Source organism: Heloderma suspectum, chromosome 16 (assembly GCF_057233095.1).
Source record: "Heloderma suspectum isolate Gila_16-S chromosome 16, 16-S_ref, whole genome shotgun sequence".
NCBI lineage: Eukaryota > Metazoa > Chordata > Lepidosauria > Squamata > Helodermatidae > Heloderma > Heloderma suspectum.
This window is the reverse complement of record NC_139473.1, coordinates 17,425,615-17,449,143: the sequence shown is the minus strand read 5'-3', so window position 1 is coordinate 17,449,143 and position 23,529 is coordinate 17,425,615.

The following is a 23,529-nucleotide window of genomic DNA, read 5'->3' as shown; positions in this document are numbered from 1 at the left end:
AAATGTTGAAAGTGTTCTAAGGTCTTCTATCCATTGCATTATAGGAGGTGGGTATTTATCCTTCTAGTGCTGTAATATCAGGCTTTTAGCTGTCAGGAGGGCACAGAGAATCTATTTGTGGATTGGAAACTTATTTAAGCAAGTTTTCCCTGGCTTATAAGTGAACATGATGCTACAGTAGGGATGGCGGAGAATTTCTCCCCGAAACTTCAGGGGGCCGAATGCCAACGAATTCGGCCCCCGAAATTGGTGGGGAAATTCTCCGCTGGCCCCCCGCCCCCCCCCCGGGATGGGACTTACCGTAGCCGAATGTCCCTCTCGGCGGCGGGTCCCGGCGGCGGTTCGGCGGCGGCAGGGGCGGCGGCCGGTCTCCTGACCGGCTGCCGCCGCCGCCAGTGCAAAAAAAAAAGTAAAGTAAAAAAACAACAACAAACACCCGTGATAGGCTACGTAATGATTAACGTAGCCTATCACAGCTAGATTTCCAAAGTCAGCCGTGATAGGCTACGTAAGTCGTCACATAGCCTATCACGGGTGACTTTGGGGGGGAAAAAAAAGCGCTTACGCAAATGGCGGCGGCCCATGGGCGCCGCCATTTGCATTCCTTATTTTGGCACGTCTAATCTACGTAAAGATTTACGTAGACTACGGCGAAAATAAGGGAACGCTATTTGCGTTGCCCTTATTTTCGCCGTAGTCTACGTAAATCTTTACGTAGACTAAACGTATCAAAATAAGGAACGCAAATGGCGGCGCCCATGGGCTGCCGCCATTTGCGTACATTTTTTTTTTCAAAGTCACCCGTGATAGGCTATGTGACGATTTACATAGCCTATCACAGCTGACTTTGGAAATCTAGCCGTGATAGGCTACGTTAATTGTTACATAGCCTATCACGTGTGTGTGTGTGTGTGTTTACTTTTTTTTTCGCGGCCGGGTAGGCGGGGCGCTTCTACCCGGCCTGAATTTCACCGGCGAGGGATGGGGCGCCTCCCCCCCGGCCTGAATTTCGGCCAGGTGAGGCGGGGCGCCTCCCCCCCTCACCTGAACTTCGGGGGGAGAACCGAAGCACCTCCCCCCCACTGCGAAGCAAGCTTCGAGAACAGGTAAGGGACTTTCGTCCATCCCTATGCTACAGCTGCTTCATTTTATTTGTACTTATTTATTGTGTTGTTTTGGTAACTGTTTATTATTATATTGCATTCTATATATTTTTACAGTGGTTTTAAAAGTATTTTTGCATTTAAGCCACTTAGAGCTTATTATATGGTAGTATATAATTATTATTTATAAATAGTATGCTATTAATAATAAATAAGAATAAATGGGGATTTGCATAAATTGTGCCTGAAATTTGCATGGGTTGTGCAAACTGTGGCTGAAATTGGTGAAATTTGTGCATATTGCAGCCCAAATTCATGTGATTTGCACAATTGTGGCTGAAATGTGCATATTCTGAGCAATTTGCGGCAGAAACATGCATAATTTCTGCAATTATCATAGAATCATAGAATAATAGGGTTGGAAGGGGCCTCCAAGACCATCGAGTCCAACCCCCCGCTCAGCGTAGGAAGCCTGATTCCCAGGCAGTCTCCCATCCAAGTACTAACCAGGGCTGACCCTAGGGATGTCAGAGAATTCCGCCACGGATCTCGGGGAGGCCGAATGCCAGCGCATTCGGCCCCCCGAAATCGGTGGCGGAACGGTCTGCCACTCCCCCCCTGTCATCCCCGGGACGGGACTTACCTTGGGTGGATCTTCCTGGCGGTGGCGGCGGCGGCGGCAGCGGTTCGGTGGCAGTGGCGGCGGCGGCCGGTCTTCTGACCGGCTGCCGCCGCCGCCATTTCCAGTTAAAAAACAAAACAAAAATGTGATAGGCTACGTAAAGATTTACGTAGCCTATCACGGCTAGATTTTAAAAAACACCGTGATAGGCTACGTAAATGATTACGTAGCCTATCACGGCTGATTTAAAAGAGAAAAAAAAGTGCGTACACAAATGGTGGCTCCCATGGGCGCCGCCATTTGCGTTCCTTATTTTGGCACGTCTTAGTCTACGTAAACATTTACGTAGATTAAGACAGCGAAAATAAGGGGAACGCAAATAGCGTAGCCCATGGGCGCCGCCATTTGCGTATGTGCGTTTTTTTGTTTTGTTTTTTTTATCAGCCGTGATAGGCTACGTAAACATTTACGTAGCCTATCACAGCTGACTGCAGGGACGCAAACGGCCATTTGCGTCTCTGCTAGCCAGCGGCCAGATGTCCGGCCGCTGGCGGAGCCGGCCGGCCAGGATTTCGGGGGGGGGGAGGAATGAAGTGCCTCCCCCCCAACCATTAGCATAATCCCCAAAAGGTAAGTGATTTTCGTACATCCCTAGCTGACCCTGCTTAGCTTCTGAGATCAGACGAAATCAGTTGTGGCTGAAATTTTTATAATTTCCACAAATTGCAGCTGCAATTTGCACAAATTATGCAAACTAAGCAAATTTGCGCAAAATTCAGCTGTGGTGTGTGCTAATGAAAAAAATGGAAAAACCATGAAGAGGCCTGACTTGCTGCAGACTGAGTTGAGCTCTGAGGAGGAAAACAGACCAGTGGGCTGAATCAATGGAAGTTCATAAAGCTCCATGCTCTCAAATGGATTCCTCTGATGTTCCTAATTGTGCCCTGACAGCCCCATAGCAGCCATTTTATGAATGGGCAAGGCTCCTTCATGGCAGCCATTTTGTGAGAGCACCCACTGCACTCTCTTAAAATTCCAAGTGTGCCCACTGACTGGAATCCTACATGATCATCACAGTGCAGTGATCTATGGGTAATGTTCTCCCTTGCCTCTATCATTCCATGTAGCTTTCAGACTCTTTGTGCAGAGACAGCTAACAAATCACTTCCTGGCACACTATTTTTTTTTATTGTTTATCAAATTATATGGAGGTACAAATTCCTTTCCCTCTCTCCCTCTCTCTGTTTTTAAACACAGGTTCTTACTTTTGTAGCAAAATGGGAAGACAGCCAGCTAAAAGGAACACCCTCCACTCCCCCCCATCTATTTCATACTCTGACAGCTGTGTGCAAATTTCATGCGCTTAAGAGGCATATTGCCACAGAGACAGGTGCTCAAATGCTAAGTTTAACTTGAAAGGTTGAAATGGCATCTACCATCCATGCAGAATGTGCTTTATTCTAATCCTACTTTTGCAAGGGACTCTGCATGCACACTGTTTGAAGAGTATGCACTGGAATCATTGGAGAGGGGGGCTTTCTTCAAGCTTCAAGCATCATGAGGGGCTGGGAGCTGCTGCAAAACTTGTAACATGAACCCTCTCCCTGTAGGGATGCAGAAGGAATCCATCCGGGGATGAGGTTCACTGAGCTTTCAGCAGCTCATCCCCCCCAGGCTCCGGCTTGCTTATCCACAAGCTGGCCCAACTTAATCAGTATTGAGTCAGGCCAGCTTGTGGATTTTCGGGGTCCCCCCCTTAAACTCGCCATTTATGCCAATTGTGACTGCAATTTACATAATTTGTGCAAATCATGGCCATAATAGGCTTAATTTACGCAAACTGCGCCCACAAATTATGGGTGCAATTTGCACAAAATTAAGCATATCACAGCCACAGTTTGCTCCAATTATGCAAATTATGGCCACAATGTGCGTAAATGGTGATTTTAAGAAAAAAACAATGAGAAAGTTCCAGATTTCGGGAAAAAGCCCCTGGCTCAGCTCACAAAGACAAGGCAAGCCAGGGACTCCGAGGAATTCTAGCGAGCCCAAACAGGCCCAGATTTCCATGTGACAGCCATCCCTGTCTCCGACACACATACCACAATCTCATCACATACATATAATCTCATAAATCATGAAAGAAAGAAAAAATCCATTTTAATTTTGAAATTGCACCATGGCCCACACCGGACTTTTCTACCATGCCCTAACTATACCCTTTTTCTTGTTGCTGCTATTTTTGTTTAGGATAACATCCATCCTGAAGAGGAGTCCTAAAACATTTTGTAACTTTTTCATCTTTGTAACTTTTTCATCTGTTGATGTTTTGATTAAAAAAAAAAAATCTAATGGGCCAACACAGCTATTGGTAAATAGACCAGTTCACTTCATATCTTTATTGTTCTGATCTTTTTCATGACAAAATCATGAATTACCGCCTCAAAGTCAATTTCTTTTGCAAGTGCACACTCAGTCGATAAAACAGATTGCAGCTAAGCCACCAATCTTATGAATATTTAGACAGAAAAATTCTTACACTCCCAGCATTTCCCAGCCAGCCATGCTGGCTGGGGAATGCTGGGACTTCAAAGACTTTTTTCTGTGTGCATGAACTAAACATTTACTCACATATATTTCTGAGGCTATAAATCCTACCAGCAGCATTGGTTCCCAATGTCGCTGGGATCAACATCCCTGATTATTATAGTGTTTTGTCCCTCCCATCAGCTGTTCCTTCCTCTTGACTTCTGCGCAAGGAACTCTGGGAGGGGTAGTTCTTGAGAGAGCATGTCATGTGGGGAAGCACAAATCCCTCTGATTCTCATAGTTGAACTATAACCATAAGCACAAGCAAACTCTCTGTGTTCTATTGAAGGGCCTGGCCAGCATCTCACCTCTCAGAATGTGACTTGTTCTGCTCTAACACGGCTTCCCTGATTAGCTTCAGCGAACCTTACAAGATCTCTACAACAGTTACATCGATACAGGGAAAGAGGTTTCCATAAATATCCTCAAGAATGGTCTACAATTTAGCCACATGTTTTTTCCTCATGGTAATTGAGTTGCAGACCAACGATCTCTGGGGCCCAGTAAAGTGTACCCCTCCCCACCATGTGTGGGCCCCGTCATCCTGTTGTCTCCTGTTGGGAGGGGGAAAAATAAATATAAATTAGGGCACAATCCAATCAGGACTCACGTCAGCCTCCAAACTCAGAGGCGAACGGGCGGGAAGAGCGTGGAGGCGATCACCACCTCCGCATTCCTCTCACCCTGCATTTTCACTAGACGGGCGATTTTGCTTGTCTAGCTGGGGCTCTGTAGAAAGGGAGGGAAAGAGGCTGGGGTGGCCAGAAGTTTCTTCATAAGCTGGCCGCCCTGGTCTCCTCCCCTCCCCTCCCCTTCCCTCCCCGCCCACAGAACTGGCCTCTTTCTCTCCAAGCTAGCATTTGTGAGCTCATACAGGCAGCTGGCATGGTTCTCTCCATGCTGACTGAGAGGGGGAAGGGGGAGAGGAGCTCAGACACCTGGGCCTGAGGTTGGAGCACTGTCTCTGGCCTTGGATCCAGGAATCCAAAATATCCTATGCCCCACCACCACCACTATGTGTAGAGGCCATGTTCTGCCAGGGAGGCAGAAGTTCGTAAGGATTCAGATCAGGCAATGAACACACACTGGAAAGTTCCTCTGTTAACTTGGTTTATCCAGAGAAATTACACACAACATAAGAGGAAAGAAAACAGATACTCATGTCCCTTCTGTTGCTGAGGACCTCCTGATCAGCACGGACGTAGCTCCTAAGCCAGCATGCTGTGGCATACATCACAATCCCAGCCCACAGAGAGGTTCATCGGGGAGGGAGTCCTTTGGGTTTAATCATAGAATCATAGAATAGAAGGGTTTGAAGGGGCCTATGAGACCCTCGAGTCCAAGCCCCTGCTTAATGCAGGAGTCCAAGTCAAAGCATCCCTGACAGGTGGCTGTCCAGCCTCATCTTGAATGCCTCCAGGGTGGGAGAGCCCACCACCTCCCCAAGTAATGGGTTCCAGTGTCATATGGCTCTAACAGTCAGGATGCTCTTCCTGATGTCCAGCTGGAATCTGGCTTCCTGTAACTGCAGCCCATTATTCCGTGTCCTGCAATCTGGGATGATCGAGAAGAGATCCTGGCCTTCCCCTCTGGGACCACCTTTCAAGGACTTGAAGAGCACTGTCATATCTCCACTCAGCCTTCTCTTCTCAAGGCTAAACATGCCCAGTCCTTTCAGTCTCTCCTCATAGGGCTTTGTTTCCAGTCCCCTGATCGTCTCCGTTGCCCTCCTCTGAACCCTCTCCAGTTTGCTACATCCTTCTTAAAGTGCAGTGCGCAAAACTGGACACAGTTCTCCAGATGAGGTCTAACCAGGGCTGAGTAGAGGGGAACTAGTCCTTCACGTGATTTGGACGCTATGCTTCTAGTAACGTCGCCCAAAATAGCATTTGCCTTTTTTGCAGCCACAATGTCCCTTCTGAATCAGTACGGACGTCACTCCTAAGCCAGCATGCCATGATGCACACCACAGTCTCAACCCACAGAGAGGTTCATGGTGGAGGGAGTCCTTTGGGTTTATATTCCCTCCACCATGGATTACAATGTAAACTGCCTATTCATCGCACAGTTTTTTTGGCCTTACTGGTAACACAGTAAGGTACACCTGACACAGAGTATCTCATTGTGTCTAGCCCAAAGCACGTGGTCCCTGGTACAGCAAAGACTTAGGCATAGCGAAGACTTATCAAGTCCTAACCTCCTCACCACACAAGGGTCTTCAGGTGGGTCCTACTACAAGCCATAGGATTGCTCCCTTAGTGTCCCGTTGTGTGTGAGGATAAAACTTTGTTAGGACTGTAAGGGCACACAAGTGAATGAACGCAGCCAGGAGCATGTTCCTTAGAGGAAGAGAGACTTCAAAGTCGCCAGAATCCACAGTAATGGGGCTAAGCGGAATTTGGGCTTGTTTGAATAACAACAGATGCCTGGCCCAGGGTTGAAGCCATACCCTCCCCTAAATGCAAAAACTCACACGAACAGTTTCTGCAAGGAAGCGCCAGAAAGCAATGTCAGGTATTCTTACCTTGAGGGCAAGGCACTTGAGAATGAAATCCTATTTGTGCCTTTATGGGTCCGTCAGAAATGACTCGTGCACGATATTTTTATTTTTATTTATTTTTTATTTTAGTAAGCCACCTTCAATGATTTATAGAAAGGTGGGAGCATGCATTTCAATAATCAGTCAATCACATTAATCCTTCTGACACTGTTTTGACAGAGTGATATAAATGGAGAACTCAGCCCCAGTGTCAACCGCCTTCGTCTGGGTTTCTTCTCGGAGCTGAACTGAACCATCAGGAGAATTGCCTGGTGCCGCTTTTGATGTTATTGCAGGCTGTGGCAAGTGTGGGCTGCGAGCTAATTAAAAGAATTTAGAATCGATTAATCATGAGAATTTTCACCCATTCATCTATAAATCTAATGATGAAAGTTGCATTTTTGTGAAACGGTTTGTAAAATAATACAACTTTTATTCTTGAACAGTCACATGATCCAGTTGCTGTGGAAAACCATGGTTTCCTGCTGGGAATGGGCACTCCGCTCATTAACTACAACACCTTCATATTCTCTCTCTCTCTCTCTCTCTCACACACACACACACACACTATTCCCTTTTGTGCACCAAAGGAAGAGATTGGGAACATCTGCTTCCAATTTTAAACCAACTAAACTTCCCCATTATGTTCAAGCCTGGGAAACTGTGGTTTGGATAAACTCTAGTTAGTGAGAACAAGCTAGGATCAAATCTATATCTATCTACCTACAATTATTTCTAGTCCACCTTTAAGGGTGGAACCGTGGTTTCTGCTTCTGGTTTATTCAGTAATAATTAAACAAACCACAGTTCCTGATGTAACGGGGAACTGTGGTCTGTTTAAAAACTCAGATAGATGCTTCCAATCTCCTCCTCTGGCATGCAAAAGAGGAGGATGGGGGAGTGTGTGAGCTCAAGGCTCTTCACTAGGGATCTCGGAGAAATCTGGAATGGAATCAAATGAGTTCAGACTTCCATGAATCCAACCCACAGATCCTGCAGCAGCTTTTCCAAAGTCACACAGATTCTGTGGAATGTGGACTGTTTTGTTTTTTTTTTGCTTTCCAAAAATTTAGTTGTAGAAAAATACGCAAAATATAATACACTGTCCAAAAATGTGCATTTACCCCATAGACTAAAGCATGACAATGCGCATTTGGGGGGGATTTTCACATTATGGGAGGATTTGTGCATCTGTGCAACTGAGAATTTCTGCAAATGTGAATTTGCACAAATTTGGGAAATTGGAAACAATCTGATTCCATCAACAAGCAGATGAGAAAACAAAGGGCACCAGACAATCCATGAAATGCAGACAGAACAGATTTTACAAAAAATCCATACACCCTACTCTTCACAGCTCATTCAGATAGGGAAAACCATGATTTCCTGTTACATCTGAACCAGGCCGGTGTCTCAAATTAGCCTTGCAATCTCTACTAAAAAAAACCTTCCACTCAAACACGTATAATGCTTCATGAACTTTATAAAAGCACCAGAGGGCATGGTTGGGCAGCTATCAATGGCCCGGCATAGCCTCTTTAGGGCAGCCAGGTGTCCTATTTTACAGAGGACAGCCCTCTAATCTGGACAGCTGGCAAAGGACAACTCTCTATTTGGCATCCTGTATTTGAAGAGGTGTCCAGCCCAAGTCAGTTTTTAAAAGAATCCTAAGGAAGGAGAGCAGGGTGGGCGTTGAAGCTGCCCATCCACAGTTGGAAGCTGGAGAACAGGTGGAGCATCTGGTACGCAGGCCACCTGTTCAGTCTCCTCTGCTATGGCGAGATGTACTGCATTTCTATTTAAATTATTTATGTATGTATTTTTTATCTGTGCCCCACCTTTCAACCAAGAAAAATGCCACTCAAGGCTGTTTTTATTATAGTATTATTATTATGGAAATGTTATGCAAATGGATGCCCACCGTTGTATTCTTTTGGGGTGATGCATTTCCTCTCTTTCAGTGATGCTCAGGTGACCATCCTACTCCTCGCTGCTCCTCCCCCGGCAAGTTCACACACACACACACACACACACAGCAGCAGCAGCAAAGACAGGAGTTCATGTTCTTTCTAACTCTAGTCTTATTCCCCGTTCTGGATTGGCTGAGTGAACTTCTTTGCCAGCTTGGACAAAATAGTCAATTATGTCTATGGTTTGCCCCAGAGCAAGAGAGGAGGGAGGGAATCATGGTTCATGGAAGGAGGAGAGAGCACATGAACCCAACAGTCTTTAAATGCCCACTCACCCCATGCCAAACCATGGCTTGGCATGACGTCCAAACCACCTCTGTCTCGAACGTGCATGCAACAAATAGTGGATGGAACAACGCAAAGAAACAAACTAAGCTCTCTACCTATTCCAGATCCAGCTCCCGAAATAGGAACGCTCTATTCAAATTACAGGCAGTGACCTGCATGAAAATGCCTCAATGTATTCTATCAACGCAATCAATATGAGAGTCACTTGGATAGACAAAACACCAAGCAGACCTCATAGCCCAAGGTTCTTGCTGCTCATCCTTGTTCCTGGTGAGTAATAGCAAGTCATCCTGGCTGCAAGCCAGGAGCCATCAGACCTGATGTGGGTTGCTCTTCTAATCAGCTCCCACAATCTCTCCCTGTGCATTTTTTTTTCCTGGCTGCATTACTACTCCCCCTGCAATAGGATACGCAAGCATCTCATTTTGTACACAGCATAGAGCTTGCCCCAGGCTATGAAATCAGTGGTGCGGCTATGAATGGACCTCAGAGCTGAGGACCAGGGCACTACAGGGGCTCCCAAAATGACGGCCCAACAAGGACCGGATGTGAAAGTTTGAGGACTACAGAGGCAAGGAAAAGACAAAGGTCTGGGTTTTTTAGTTGGTAGGGAGTATCCTTGAGAGGAGTACTTTCATTTCCCCTGTTAGGTTTCATTTTCCTGAGTTAGGTTTCATTTCTCTAGGTTTGAAACAGTGCTTTTGGCTTGGGGGAAGGAGGGAGAGGGAGCCAGTGAGAGGGAGACCGGAGAGAAAGAGAGAAAAAGAAAGAGAGAGAGAGAGAAAGACCAAGACCTGAGAGGGAGGAAGCATGAAGAAGCAGCCTGGAGAAGTCTAAGTGCAGCTAGGATAGAGGAACTTGCATTTTTGCAACCTTTATTTTCTCCTAATGCCTTTTGTATCACTCAGTTCTATTCTGTTAATATCTTTAGTTGTAATTTGCTAGTTTTAATTTACAGGTCAACTGTTGTGGTTAACACTCAGGTGTCTGAAGTACCAACTACCCCACCTCTACAGCCTAAACTCCACATTACTGGGAAGGGAAAGTTTAAGAAAAGGAAGGTGGGACTCTTAAGGAGGCAAGAGATCCTTGAGGAGTTGCTCAGGGGGTCCAAGTCATAAGGGAAACCTGACACCAGGTGATGGGGACAGTGCCATGGCCCCACTAGAGAGTCCTACTCAGAGGAGGAACTGGAGCCCCCAGAGATCCAGGGCACCCCAGATCAGGTACTGCCACCAGACCAGCAGGAGCCTGGTCCCTTGGGGGAGATGTTTGGTCCATCCCGATCAGGGGGAAGGGACTTTGCCTCTGAGGCCAAGGCTGAACAGCCCCCTGGCCCCCTTCAGCATCATTGCTTCAAGCGACAAGCCAATAGGGCCCCTGTGAGAAGGAGTGCTCAGTCGCAGAGGACTCCTTAGGAGAAAGTGACTCCTCAAGAGTAGGGCTCTGAACAGGAGGTCTGACTACTGCAGCTGAGCTCTGGGTGGGGCTCAGCAGGCTTTGGAGTTAAAAGCCTTCACTGGAGACCTAGACAGTGTTAGAAGAACACTGTTGTTCCAGCTCCCATGCCGTGCACCTTGCCCTGTGACTGGCACTCCATGTTACTGCCCTTTGGACTCCCTATCAATTCTGCCTCTGGACTGCATAATGTATCTGACTGGTTGCCTGTGTTTTGACCACTGCCTGTTATTTGGACCACTCCGGTCTTAAGCCTGAACCCCATTGGATAGAAACCTGAATGCTTGAATGTTTGCTGGTGTCAGGGTGGACACTGAACCCATAGAATCCCTGAGTAGTTCTGATTCTGAGGATGAGCAGTCGCTCCTGGGAGAGGAGCGCGCTCATCCTTCCCAGGGCCAACAGCTGGCAGGGATTCCTCCCACCGGCACTCCTAGCTTAGATAGCACTCCCGGGAGTTAGAGAGCACGGGAAGCAGACTTGCTGGACGTGCAACGCCGACGCAGGGAGCGGCGCCAAATGGAGGGCGTGGAAAGGAGGCGTAGTGCCCTGTTGGTGCGCAAACAACGGTTGCACCCAGAGGATCCAAAGGAAAAGGGGAGGGACTCTCCCTAGCCCATAAGTTCAGGGTCTGCCAGTGATTCTCCTTCAAATGGGGACCAACTGTTCCAGCTTAGGGCATAGGTACTCTGCTGCTCATATCTAGTTGCTAACGGAAGAGTTGTTAAGTTGTAAAAGAAGAATAAAGCTTTGAAAAGAATCCCTTTGTCTGTGTCTGGACTTGGCTACTGGATTAGACTGAGAGAGGCCTCCAAGGAGCCCTTGACAGCTGGCTTCATTGCACTGCTTCTGGGTTAGCCCTGCACTCCGAGTCTGCTGCAGTCAAAGCAGGACAGACAGTGGCAAACAGACCCTGCATCAGTACCTGGGCCACTATAGGCACTCCTGGGCCCTGCAGGACTGACACTGTTAACCACAGCATCCCTTCTTTCTTCTTCTTTTTGAAGAAGTTATAGTTAGGGGTGTTGGAAAGTCTGGTGTGACTTTCAGCAGAGTTGCTTTATACAGAGAAAGTGTGGCAACACAGCATTTAGTATGGGAGGGAATAAACGCATGCTGGAGCCAGCTTAAAAGAAGTTCAGATCCACTTACTTCATTCATGCTTTTATAGACATCATCAGAGCAGGATATCTAACACTGTTTAACTACAAGCACCCCCTGATGCTGGGGGTGTGAGTGTAGGTGAGCATAGGCATGAGATATGGTTCCATCATGCTTCCTTCAGGGAGAGACTTCATGGTGCTCCTTTTTGCAGAGGCAGAAGAGAAGGAGGAAGGAACAGCAAGGTGAGGGATCAGGAAAAAGGAACTGATCAAGTTATAGGACAGCAAAGGGAATGAGCAAGACACATTCACTGTCGCCCCCGAGTGTCTGGAACCATGTGGAATTGGGGTGGCCAGCTGAGCACATACATGGTTATAGATGCCCATTTAATTATTTTCACTTTGACACTATATCATCCATTTCTGCAACGAGATGCACTTCTTCCCAAGTTTATGTGTTTAGCGGCAGGGCAGCAGAAGCACATTTTATTCCTGTAGCTGCGACGGTGCTACTGAGTATAAAACGTGAAACTGCACGTGCTCCAGGGACTTTTTTTTAATCAGGTTTGGCAGACAGTTTTTGTTTCCTTGGTCTAACAGATCAGGGTTGTAGAATCAGTTGTAAAACATGGAAGTGGGGGGAGTTGGGGGAGAAAAGATTTAAGGTGCAATCCTATGCATGTTTAGACAGAAAAAAAATCCTACAACTCCCAGAATTCCCTATCCACTATGGCTGGCTGGGGAATTCTGGGAGTTGTAGAACTTTTTTCTGTCTAAACAGGCCTAGGATTGCACCCTTAATGAAGCAAGCCATGTGGGTGTCTAAAGAGTGCCTCCCCACCCCCGTCAGACCATAAAGTCCAGGGTCTAAAATTAATGAGCTGCACCACTGTATGAAATTATGCAGATGCACAGGGTAGCGTGGTTAGGGGTGTACAAGCCCCACTCACCGTTCCGGTTCAGGGCGTCCGTGGGGGGGGGAGGTGATCTGTCCCTCCCCCCAGAATCCTCCCCAGCCGGCTCCGCTCCGCGACAAGTCCGCGGAGCCACCGGCCGGGCCCCTCTGCAACTGGACTTCCATCCGCTGCCGGGCTGCAGACACAAATGGCGTCCGGCGTAGCGGATGCCATTTGCGTCACTGCTCTTTTTGTGATAGGCTACATAAATATTTAGTAGCCTATCACGGCAAAGGGGAGGGACGCAAATGGTGTTCGCTACACCAGACACCATTTGTGTCCGCAGCCCGGCAGCGGACGGCTGCGGGCTAAAGAGGACGGACCCGGCTGGCGACAGGTAAGGTCCGTCCCCACCGAATTTCGTGGGGTGGCGGGGGGGAGTAGTCATTGAATTCCATGGCAGATTTCTCCGCCATCCCTAAGGGTGGTTGAGGATTGCACATGGACCAGTCAGGCAAACTCAGTAACCACCTGGGGTCTTTGTAGTTGATCTAAAAGCAGTATCCAATATCCAGTTGGGACACTCTGATGATCCTCAGAAGAATGATAGAGAACCAGGAGGAAATGGCTAGTTGAATTTTTGGTGCCGTTCACTCTCCAACCAGCAGGCGGAGGTAATGATTCATCCTTTGGAGCAGGGAAAGCCAGGCTTCCAGTCTGTGTTACTCAGTTGCATGCACCTTGTAGGCTAGCCTTGCCTTTTGACCTATCCTCCAACTGGGTCTCCATTTCCCCATTCCCAGCTGCTCCCAACGGCCACCAGCAGACGATGCTGTGCACTTGGGAACGGAACTGAACTCTGTGCACTGTTAGGCACTCTGAAACACGGCAGTTTAAATGGCCATGGCAGTCCTCATTGGCTCCTCAGTCAGATAGGGGGCAAGCGGTCAGAGGGTGAACCTCAGTGTTTGAGCAACCTCCTGATGAGACTGCTGTAACGTACTCTGCTTGGAGCTGCCCTTGGAGGCTGTACGCGAGCTGCCACTGGAGCAGCATGCAGCTGTTAGACTGCGAACTGGAACTGGCCCATACAATCACACTGGCAGTACAGCTATTTCACTGGCCCCCTCTCCATTTCAGGGCCCAGGTCAGGGCTGGTTTTGACTTTGAAAGCTCTTTCTGGCTTAGGACCAGAGTACTGGAAGAATCATACTGTCTCCATACATAATACCCATGCATTAAAGTCTTCAGCAAAGGTTGGTGTCGGAGGGAAGGCAGGTGGCTATCAGGGAGAAAGCCTTCTCGGAGGTGGGGGTGCCCCAATACTGGAATGCTCCCCCAGAGAAGCCCATCTGGCACCATCTTTTATTGTCCCAGCCCCTTTGGGCTTAATTTTAAATATGGAAAGTGGTATATTAAACTATTAAATACATAAATACATAAATTTAGAACAGCTGGTGTTCTTCCTTTCTTCTTCTTTTTTAGAATTAAGCTCGTATGCTCTTGCTGCCTTTTTAGCTTTTTTTGGGGGGGGTTGTTTTATGATCGTTCTGATTTGTTTTACCTGCCTTTAAATTGTTTTGTGTTTCTGTTGAGCTTGTTTCGGGAGGTGGTGGGCTCTCCTTTGCCAGAGGGATTTAAGCAGAGTCTGGGTAGCCATCTTTCGGGGATGCTGCAGCTGCCTCCTGCACTGAACAGGGGGTTGGACTGGATGACCTCTAAAGTCCCTTCCAACTCTATGATTCTGTAGGGGCAACGTTAAAATGCTGTGATCCTATCCAGTGGAGGCTGATGGCTCTGGTCTCAGTGGGTGGTGAATCTTCTCTGGGTTTCAGTCAGAACCAGTCGGACTGCAGAGCACTTTAAAAACCTCCTTTAGAGTTCTAACTGAAACCCGAAGTGGATTCACCGCCCCACTGACATCAGCCTCCACTGACCCTATCCAGGAAGACACAATAGCACAAGGTTTTGCCAGGGCACCGAAAGGAAACCTCCTTCCCTGTGCATGTGCATTCAGAACCTGGGAGCCACAACCATTTCAACGAGGTTGCACCACGGTGAGTTTTACAGTTGCTGATGTATGTATTTTATGGTACGGCCATCGCTTTCAGCTACCATGACGTTCCTCCAGAGGCTTGGGAGAACAAGGGGAGCTATTCAAGAAGGGTGCCATTCCTGCAGAGTCTTTTCCAGGCGTTACCCACACAGAAAAACAGAGCCGTTGCCAAAACAGAGCCTGTAAAACCCTTTGATGAGTAGATGTTTGGATAAGCGCAAATAATTCCCAGTGACGCCGTGCTCCAATGCTCAGAGGGGATTTGTGTAGATGTGGACACCTTGGCAGGCATCGATATATAATCCATAATGCATATCATCCATAAGAACCTAAGAAGAGTCCTGTTAGATCGGGCCAGAGGCCAATCTAGACCAACATCCTGTTTTTCCCAGTTTCCCCCTGTGGTGTCAAAGCAACTGATAGCCAAAGTTGAAATTCTGCAGTGTCAAGAAAAGTTTGATTTGAAAACCTATGACAATTGTGTAAATCAAGCAAGTTCGCGTATATTATTATTTTGTTTGTTGTATTTTTAAATTGCACAGTAACCCGAGTTCTCTGGGTAGTGTACAATACATAAAAAAAAAAAAATCCAAACAATAAAATGATGACTACAAACAGCACACAATAAAACCAAGCAAAAGCCAGCCCCAAAGAGTAAAAGCACTGTGGTGCATTATTGTAGAATAGCCGTGGGCATGGTGCTTTCCAGAGGAACATACTGTAAGCAACAACAACAAAAGGTAGAAAGCGGACATTCTGCATTTCAGCAGTGGAGGAGATCACAAGGAGGGGAGGATAAGAAGCAACACAGGAAGGGGGAAGAATGGGATTGGAAAGATGGGATGGATATCAGCAAATGCAGCTGCACTGACATTTGTTTGGTCTGGATCTAGGGGTGTCGGGGAAATCTACAGCAGCTTCAAATGAGTTTGGATTTCCATGAATCCAACCTGCAGACTAATCCGAAAGGAAATCAACCCTGACTGCTCATTGGAAGGACAGATACTGAAGCTGAAGCTCAAATATTTTGGCCACCTAATGCGAAGAGAAAACTCCCTGGAAAAGACCCTGATGCTGGGAAAGACTGAAGGCAAAAGGAGAAGGGGACGGCAGAGGATGAGATGGCTGGATAGCATCACCGATGCAACGAATATGGACTTGAGCACACTCCGGGAGAGAGCGCAGGACAGGAAGGCCTGGCGTGCTATGGTCCGCGGAGTCACAAAGAGTCGGACACGACTGAACGACTGAACAACAACAAAACCTGCAGACTCCGTAGCAGACTGCTTTTTTGAAGTTGTGTGGTTTCCGTGCACTTGAGGACTGGTTTTTTTTTCTGTCAGGGGTGGGGGTGGATTTGCGCAAATACTCTCTTGTTCAAGTGTGCTTTGCAAATGAGCAAAATTCTCATACGAAAAATCTGATTCCATCAGTGAGTGGAACTATGAAAAGAAAGACGCTTGATCATTCGCGAAAGATGGACAGAACAGGTTGAACCAAATCTCTACATCTGTATCTTAGACTTAGATTCTGACTTAGGTTCCTGCGTTGAGCAGGGGGTGGGACCCGATGGTCTTACAGGCCCCTTCCAACCCTACTATTCTGTGATTCAATGATTCTATGATTCCACCTCCATGATTTATTCGGCTTTGACTAGGGATGTACGAAAGTCACTTACCTTTTCGCAGATTCTGTTCATGGGGTGGGGGAGGCATTCCATCCCTTCCCCCAGAATCCTCGATGGGGGGGGAGGCGATCCGGTCCTCCTCCCCCCCCGGAATCCTCGATGGCTGGCTGTGCTCCGTGGCGGCTCTGCGGAGCAGCCGGCCAGGCTCAGGCCAGGGCTGGCCACAGCCGGATTTCTGGCCGCAGACGGCTCTGGGTTAAAAAACCACACACACACACACACGTACACACACCATTTGCAGTCTGGTCTTTTTCTTTTTTCCCCCCCATAGATGTGATAGGCTATGTAAAGACTTACGTAGCCTATCACGTCTGGGTTTTAAACAAAAACAAAAACGCGTACGCAAATGGCGGCGGCTACGGCCGCCGCCATTTGCGTTCCTTATTTTTCGCCGTCTTATTCTATGTCAATATTTACAGAGACTAAGACGAAGAAAAGAAAGGGGAACGCAAATAGCGCTAATATTACGCAAATAGCCCACTACGCTATTTGTGTTCCCCTTTCTTTTCTTCGTCTTAGTCTACGTAAATATTGACGTAGACTAAGATGGTGAAAAATAAGGAACACAAATGGCGGCGGCTGTAGCCGCCGCCATTTGCGTACGCGTTTTTGTTTTGTTTTTTAAACCCAGACGTGATAGGCTACGTAAGTCTTTACATAGCCTATCACGTCTATGGGGGGGGGGGAGAAAAAGACCAGACTGCAAATGGTGGCGGCTGGTCGGAAGACCAGCTGCCGCCGCCGCCGCCGCAGCTGCCGCTGGAGCCGCTGCCGCCGTCCGGAACATCCGCCTCAGGTAAGTCTCGTCCCGGGGGGGATCCACGGGGGACGGGGGTGGCGGGCCATTCCGCGATGGATTTTGGGGAGCTGAATGCACTGGCATTCGGCCTCACCGAGATCCGTCGCGGAATTCTCTGACATCCCTAGCTTTGACTAGTCACTGTAGAGTGGCAAAGAGTTTATGCTGCCCCTCAGATTTCAACCAATGTCACCTACATGCTTCAACCCTGGTCTCACCATCATAAGAACTAGAGACTTGTATTTGTGTGTCTGTGCGTGCGCATTTGTATTATTACCCCCAAAAGGAGAAAAAGCGGAGACTATCAGCACACCACAGTTTCCAACTGATGTTAAAATGAAGGGCTGCGGCTCTGTGGTAGAGCACATACTTTGCATGCAAAAGGTTCTGTATCCACTCCCTGGAAAGGCTGCTATTTGAAACCAGTGGAAACTGGTGGTTTGGACGGCAGTGGGGCGGTGAATCCGCTCTGGGCTTCAGTCAGGACCAGTCAGAACTCTAAAGGAGCTCTCCAAGGCGCTATCTATGCTCCACACCTTAGAGAGCTCCTCTAGAGCTCTGACTAACACCCAGTGGATTCACCGCCCTGCGGAGCCACCAGCCTCCACTGTCTGAAACCCTGGAGAGCCACTCTCAGTCCGTGAACCAGAAGGTAAGCAACTTGGCACCCTCCAGATGTTATGGACTAGCTATCCCATCAGACCCAGCTAGCAGGGCCAATGGTTGGGGAGGATGGGAGTTGTAGCCCAAAACATAGCACCCTCTCGCTCATGGTCTCCAGCCACTGGTATTCAGACGGCAGAATAGCAGATAGGTCTGTGTGAAAAGGGGGCTCTACAGAGGCGTGTAATGACGAGGAGCTCGACAAGAAGCGAACAGGTTTTCCCAAAGTGTGGTTTGGGTAGTTGGCTGATCTGCCTGGTGCTTAAAAATGATTAAAGCCTCACTTCCCTGAACGCCCATTCGCTGGCAGGCAGGTAACGTCAGGCGAAAGGAGCTCCAACGTCTCCATCTCCCGACGTCGAGAGACAGACAGGTTTTTTCAGGTTCCCTGGCGTCACTGGAGACCACGCCATGAGATAAGGAGGCACTTATGTCTGCAGGCTTAGCAGGGCGGGGGGAAGGGGAGGGCCAGAACTCTGTAGCATTGAGATAGGAGGAATGTGATACGTTTTGTCTAGGGAGGTTTCTCGCCAGGCTACCAAAATGCATCCACCACTGAAGTTAATTAATTGTGGTTAGGTGTGTGTCTGTTTTTGTGTTCCTGTGTGTCACACACACGCACACACACACACACACACACACACATTTCCCTGTTATCAGATCAGATCTACCACGGTACTCACACACCTCCGCTCCAAGATTTAGGCCACGATCCAACGCAGAGGTAACGCATGCCCTTGCACGTGATGGAAACAGAGACCCGCTTGAAACAGAGACCCGCTTGAAATGCCCCTCATCTCAAACCAAGCATTACTGCCTGAGCTAGGTTGGCTGTGGGTCCTACTTTGCAAAGGACAGTCCTCTATTGGAAGACATCCTCTGTTTGAAGGACTCTCCAGTCAAAGCCCAGTTTAAGTTAAAGAACCCTAGGAAAGAACAGCAGGGGCCTGGAAGTGAGCAAGCAGACCTGGTCGCAATGCCACTGTAGGGAGACTTATTGTATTTCTGTTTAAATCACAGCAATTATTTCCAAATGTGCGTATCTACAATTATGTTTGCATAAGTCAGTTTTATGCACATCTGCTCTCTCTTTTATCCTCTTTTTGGGGTGATGCATTTCCTCCTCTTTGGCAAAGCGTAAGTGGCCACCTCAGCAAGAGACTTACCCCCTTTCGGTCTTTTTAGAGGCTAATAAAGGTTTGATTCAGGCAGGCCTTCAGTCTGGAGCAACCTGTATCCCCAAACCAGTTCAGGAGTATGATCACCTGGCATATATGTGTGTGTATTATTTTTCTCTGCTGCTCTCCTTATTTGATCCCCCGCCCCACTAATTATTTGTATTTGTTTATAGTATGTCACTTTCGGGGTTGCCACCACCCCCCATCACAAAAATAAAAACTCGAAATTGTCTTTGTCAACTTTTGATAGAAAAATATTGCCCACCCACAAAGCAGGACCTGAAATGTCAGGGATGGAACTTTGCAGAATCTCATAAATACAAATGGAGATGTCCGTTCCTCATTTTTGTCCATAGAATCTAAGAACATAAGATGAGCCCTTGGGATCAGACCAAGGGTCCATCCAGTCTTAGATCCTATTTCCCACAGTGGCTAGCCAGCTCAAAGAATCGTAGAGTTGGAAGAGACCTTGGAGGTCATCTAACCTACCTCTGGCACAGGGCAACTTGCAGCTCCTGCACCCCTGGCAGATAGACATCCGGACTCTGCTTAAACTCCTCTAGTGAAGGTGACCTCACCACCTCCCAAGGTAGTTTGTTCCACTGCCAAACAGCCTGTACCATTAGGAAATATCAGCAAACGTTCAGGTGAAATCTGCTTCTCTGGAATTTCCACCCATTGGTTCTCTTCCTGCCCTCTGGAGCAAGACAGAGCAATTACTCCACAAGTTTCCATGACAGCCCTTCAGATAGCCTTAATTTTTTCTTCCCAGACAAAGTACACCCAGATGCTTTTTTAGGAAGCACATAAGTGAGACATGAAGACAACAACTCTTCCCAAGTTGTGGCGTTCAGAGGTACAATGCCTTGATTCTGAACACAGAATTACCATTTAGCTTTGCCATCCATTGGCTTCTCCTCCATGATTTTCCCTTATCCCCTCTCATCTGGTATAGTCCTTCCACCATGTCCTTCCACCATCCTCCACAAATTGGTCTAGAATTCCCCAAGTAGATGTAACCACCATCCCTTGTTCACTTGATCTGTTGTGCATAGTTTAAAAACAAAACAAAACATGCTTAGGGCTACATCCTCCGTGGAAGAGCAATGGGGAGTCTTTTCAACCCACCTGGAGCTCTGCAGGGCGAATCTTTAGCAATCTTAATTAAAAATTAAAGGCAAGCAGGTTCTGCAAATAGAATTGGTTATCGCTTCTGTCTGAGAAGAGTTAAGCGGAGGGGGAGATCTCATCTATTGGTATTCACACCTTGGGTGTATATGTCTCCTGGTAATTGCTTATGCATAATTATTGCAGTGATGTTGTTGGCATTTGTCTGATGGGGAAAAAATGATCAGAAGTCATAGAATAACAGGACCTGATTGATCATGCAAGAACCCTGGGATTGTTTGGTTTTCCACAGCCGCAAAACAGACTCATTGGGTAATGTTCCAGCTTCTTCCTCCTGATGAAGTGGACAAGGTGCTTTCATCTGTAAGGCCGACCACCTGCTTACTTGATCCTTGCCCATCTTGGCTCATTATGAGCTGCAGAGAGAGACTGGGTGAGGGGATCAAGGCGGTGGTGAACGCCTCCCTTGAGGAGGGAGTGATGCCATCAGCCCTCAAGGAGGCAGTGATAAGACCGCTCTTAAAGAAGCCCTCCTTGGATCCTCAAGTTCTGAACAACTTTCGCCCAGTCTCAAATCTGCCATTTTTGGGCAAAGTGATTGAGCGGGTGGTGGCAGTGCAGTTGAAGGCACACTTGGAAGAAACTGATTATCTAGACCCATTTCAATCGGGCTTCAGGCCTGGGCATGGGACAGAAACGGCCTTGGTCGCCTTGGTGGATGATATGAGGAGGGCTCTGGATAGGGGTGAATGCTCCTTCCTTGTTCTCCTCGACCTCTCAGCGGCTTTTGATACCGTTGACCACGGTATCCTCCTGGACTGCCTGGAGGGGTTGGGCATTGGAGACACTATATTGTGGTGGTTCCGGTCCTTCCTCTCCAGCAGGTACCAGAGGGTAGCACTGGGAGAGGAGGTTTCGGACCTGTGGCCACTTACTTGTGGGGTGCCACAGGGTTCCATCCTCTCCCCGATGCTATTTAACATCTATGTGAAGCCGCTGGGGGCTATCATCAGGAGGTTTGGGGTGCAGTGACATCAATATGCGGATGACACGCAGCTCTACCTCTCATTCAAATCTTCACCAAGGTTGGCCGTAGAATCCCTGTCCAAATGTCTGGAGACGGTGAGTGGCTGGATGGGGAGGAATAAGCTGAAGCTGAACCCTGACAAGACCGAGGTACTTTTGGTGGGAGACAAGAGGAGGCTGGGGGATGTTGACCTGGTGTTGAATGGGGTACGGCTACCCTTGAAAGACCAGGTCCGCAGCCTGGGGGTCATTTTGGACTCCCAGCTGTCCATGGAGGCTCAGGTGTCAGTTGTGAGCCGGACAGCGCTGTATCAACTCCATCTGATACGGCGGCTGCACCCCTTCCTTCCCGACCATCTGCTCCCATCGGTAGTACATGCCCTGGTCTCCTCTCGTTTAGACTACTGTAATGCGCTCTACGTGGGGTTACCCTTGAAGACGGTTCGGAAGCTGCAGCTGGTACAGAACGCGGCGGCTCGCCTGATTAAAGGCAGCCACCGGCGAGATCACATCACTCCAGTGCTGAAGGAGTTGCACTGGTTACCAGTTGTTTTCCGGGCCAAATTCAAGGTGTTGGTTTTGACCTTTAAAACCCTATATGGTTCCGGCCCAGCCTATCTTAAGGAGCGCCTCCAGCAACACCAGACAGGCCGCTTAACAAGATCAGCCTCGGATGGCCTTCTCTCTGTCCCATCAGCCAGGACAGCTAGACTGGTGGGGACGAGGGAGAGGGCCTTTTCTGTGGTGGCCCCCACACTGTGGAACTCCCTCCCTAGGGAACTCTGTCATGCCCCCTCTTTAATGAGCTTCCGTCGTGCATTAAAAACGTTGTTGTTCAGGCAGGCATTTGGGGTGGGTTAGGGTATTTTAAAAAAAATGTTTATGGTAAAATTTTATTGTTTTAAATTGTTTTATGGTGGGTTGTACATCGCCCAGAGTGGCTGGGTGACCAGTCAGATGGGCGATTAATAAATTTAATTTAATAATAATAATAATAATAATAATAATATGAGTGGCATTGATTGATTGATTTGGTACTCTTCTACCCTGCTTTTTAGCCAAGGCTGGGTGTGTGGCTTACAATTTAAAATCACATGAAGGTACAGTTACAAAGGGGATATGTGTATTAAAGTACTCTGGCACCTGGCAGTTGATGATATAGGGCTTGTTCACGTAGAGGTTTTATCCTGCTATTGAGATTGCTCACTCACAGAAGTTTGCAGGTCCTTTTCATGACATCGTAAACCATCCAAAGGTATTTCCAGGTTAAAGGTAAAGGTGTCCCCAACCAGTCGTGTCCGACTCTAGGGTGTGGTGATCATCCCCGTTTCTAAGCCGAAGAGCCAGCGCTGACCGAAGATGCTTCCGTGGTCATGTGGCCAGCATGACTAAACACCAAGGTGCACGGAACGCTGTTACCTTTCCCACCGAGGTGGTACCTATTTATCTACTTGCAATTTCTTGCTTTCAAACTGCTAGGTTGGCAGGAGCTGGGACTGAAGACGGGAGCTCACTCTGTCACGTGGCACTCGGGTCTCGAACTGCTGTCCTGCTGTCCTGCCGACCTTCCGGTCTGCAGATCAGCGTCTTAACCACTAAGCCACCGTGGCCCCATTTTCAGGTTATTCCATTTCCAGGTTATTCCATGTTAAAAAGATACAGAAATAATGAAGTATTAAAATACGTCGGATTGTTGCGCTATTAAAACAGCCACTAGATGGTGCTGTTTCAATGAGTTGTATGGAACCTTGAAAACTGAAAACTTCCCCTCTCAGCAATCACTTGGTCGCCATCTGGGAGCCTGCTCTAAACGGGGACAGATTGCAGATATTTTCTTTAATGTACAGGAAGCTGTGGTCCAGGTTCCAGTCCTCTCTAGAGAGGGAGGGGGCAGGAGAAGGTAGAGATGGATTCAGGGGTGGCTGATGGTAAAGATGCTCATCTACAGGAGCAGCCCCTTCCCTGACCTGCCAGGATAGGTCCCTGAATTCGTTTAGTCATACAGTGAGGTAAAAATGCCCCCTGTTTTACTAGAAGTCAGTTGGGTCTTGTTTGGCGAATTCTTCACTGGTGTTCTTCATCAGCAGGCGGAGATGGCCGCAGGGCAGCCAGGTGTCCTAGAATCATAGAATTATAGAAGAGTAGGGATGGAAGGGGTCTACAAGGCCATCAAGTCCAGCCCCCTGCTCAGTGCATTTCAGTCGGGCTTCAGGCCTGGGCATGGGACAGAAACGGCCTTGGTCGCCTTGGTGGATGATATGAGGAGGGCTCTGGATAGGGGTGAATGCTCCTTCCTTGTTCTCCTCGACCTCTCAGCGGCTTTTGATACCGTGGACCACGGTATCCTCCTGGACCGCCTGGAGGGGTTGGGCATTGGAAACACTGTATTGCGGTGGTTCCAGTCCTTCCTCTCTGGCAGGTACC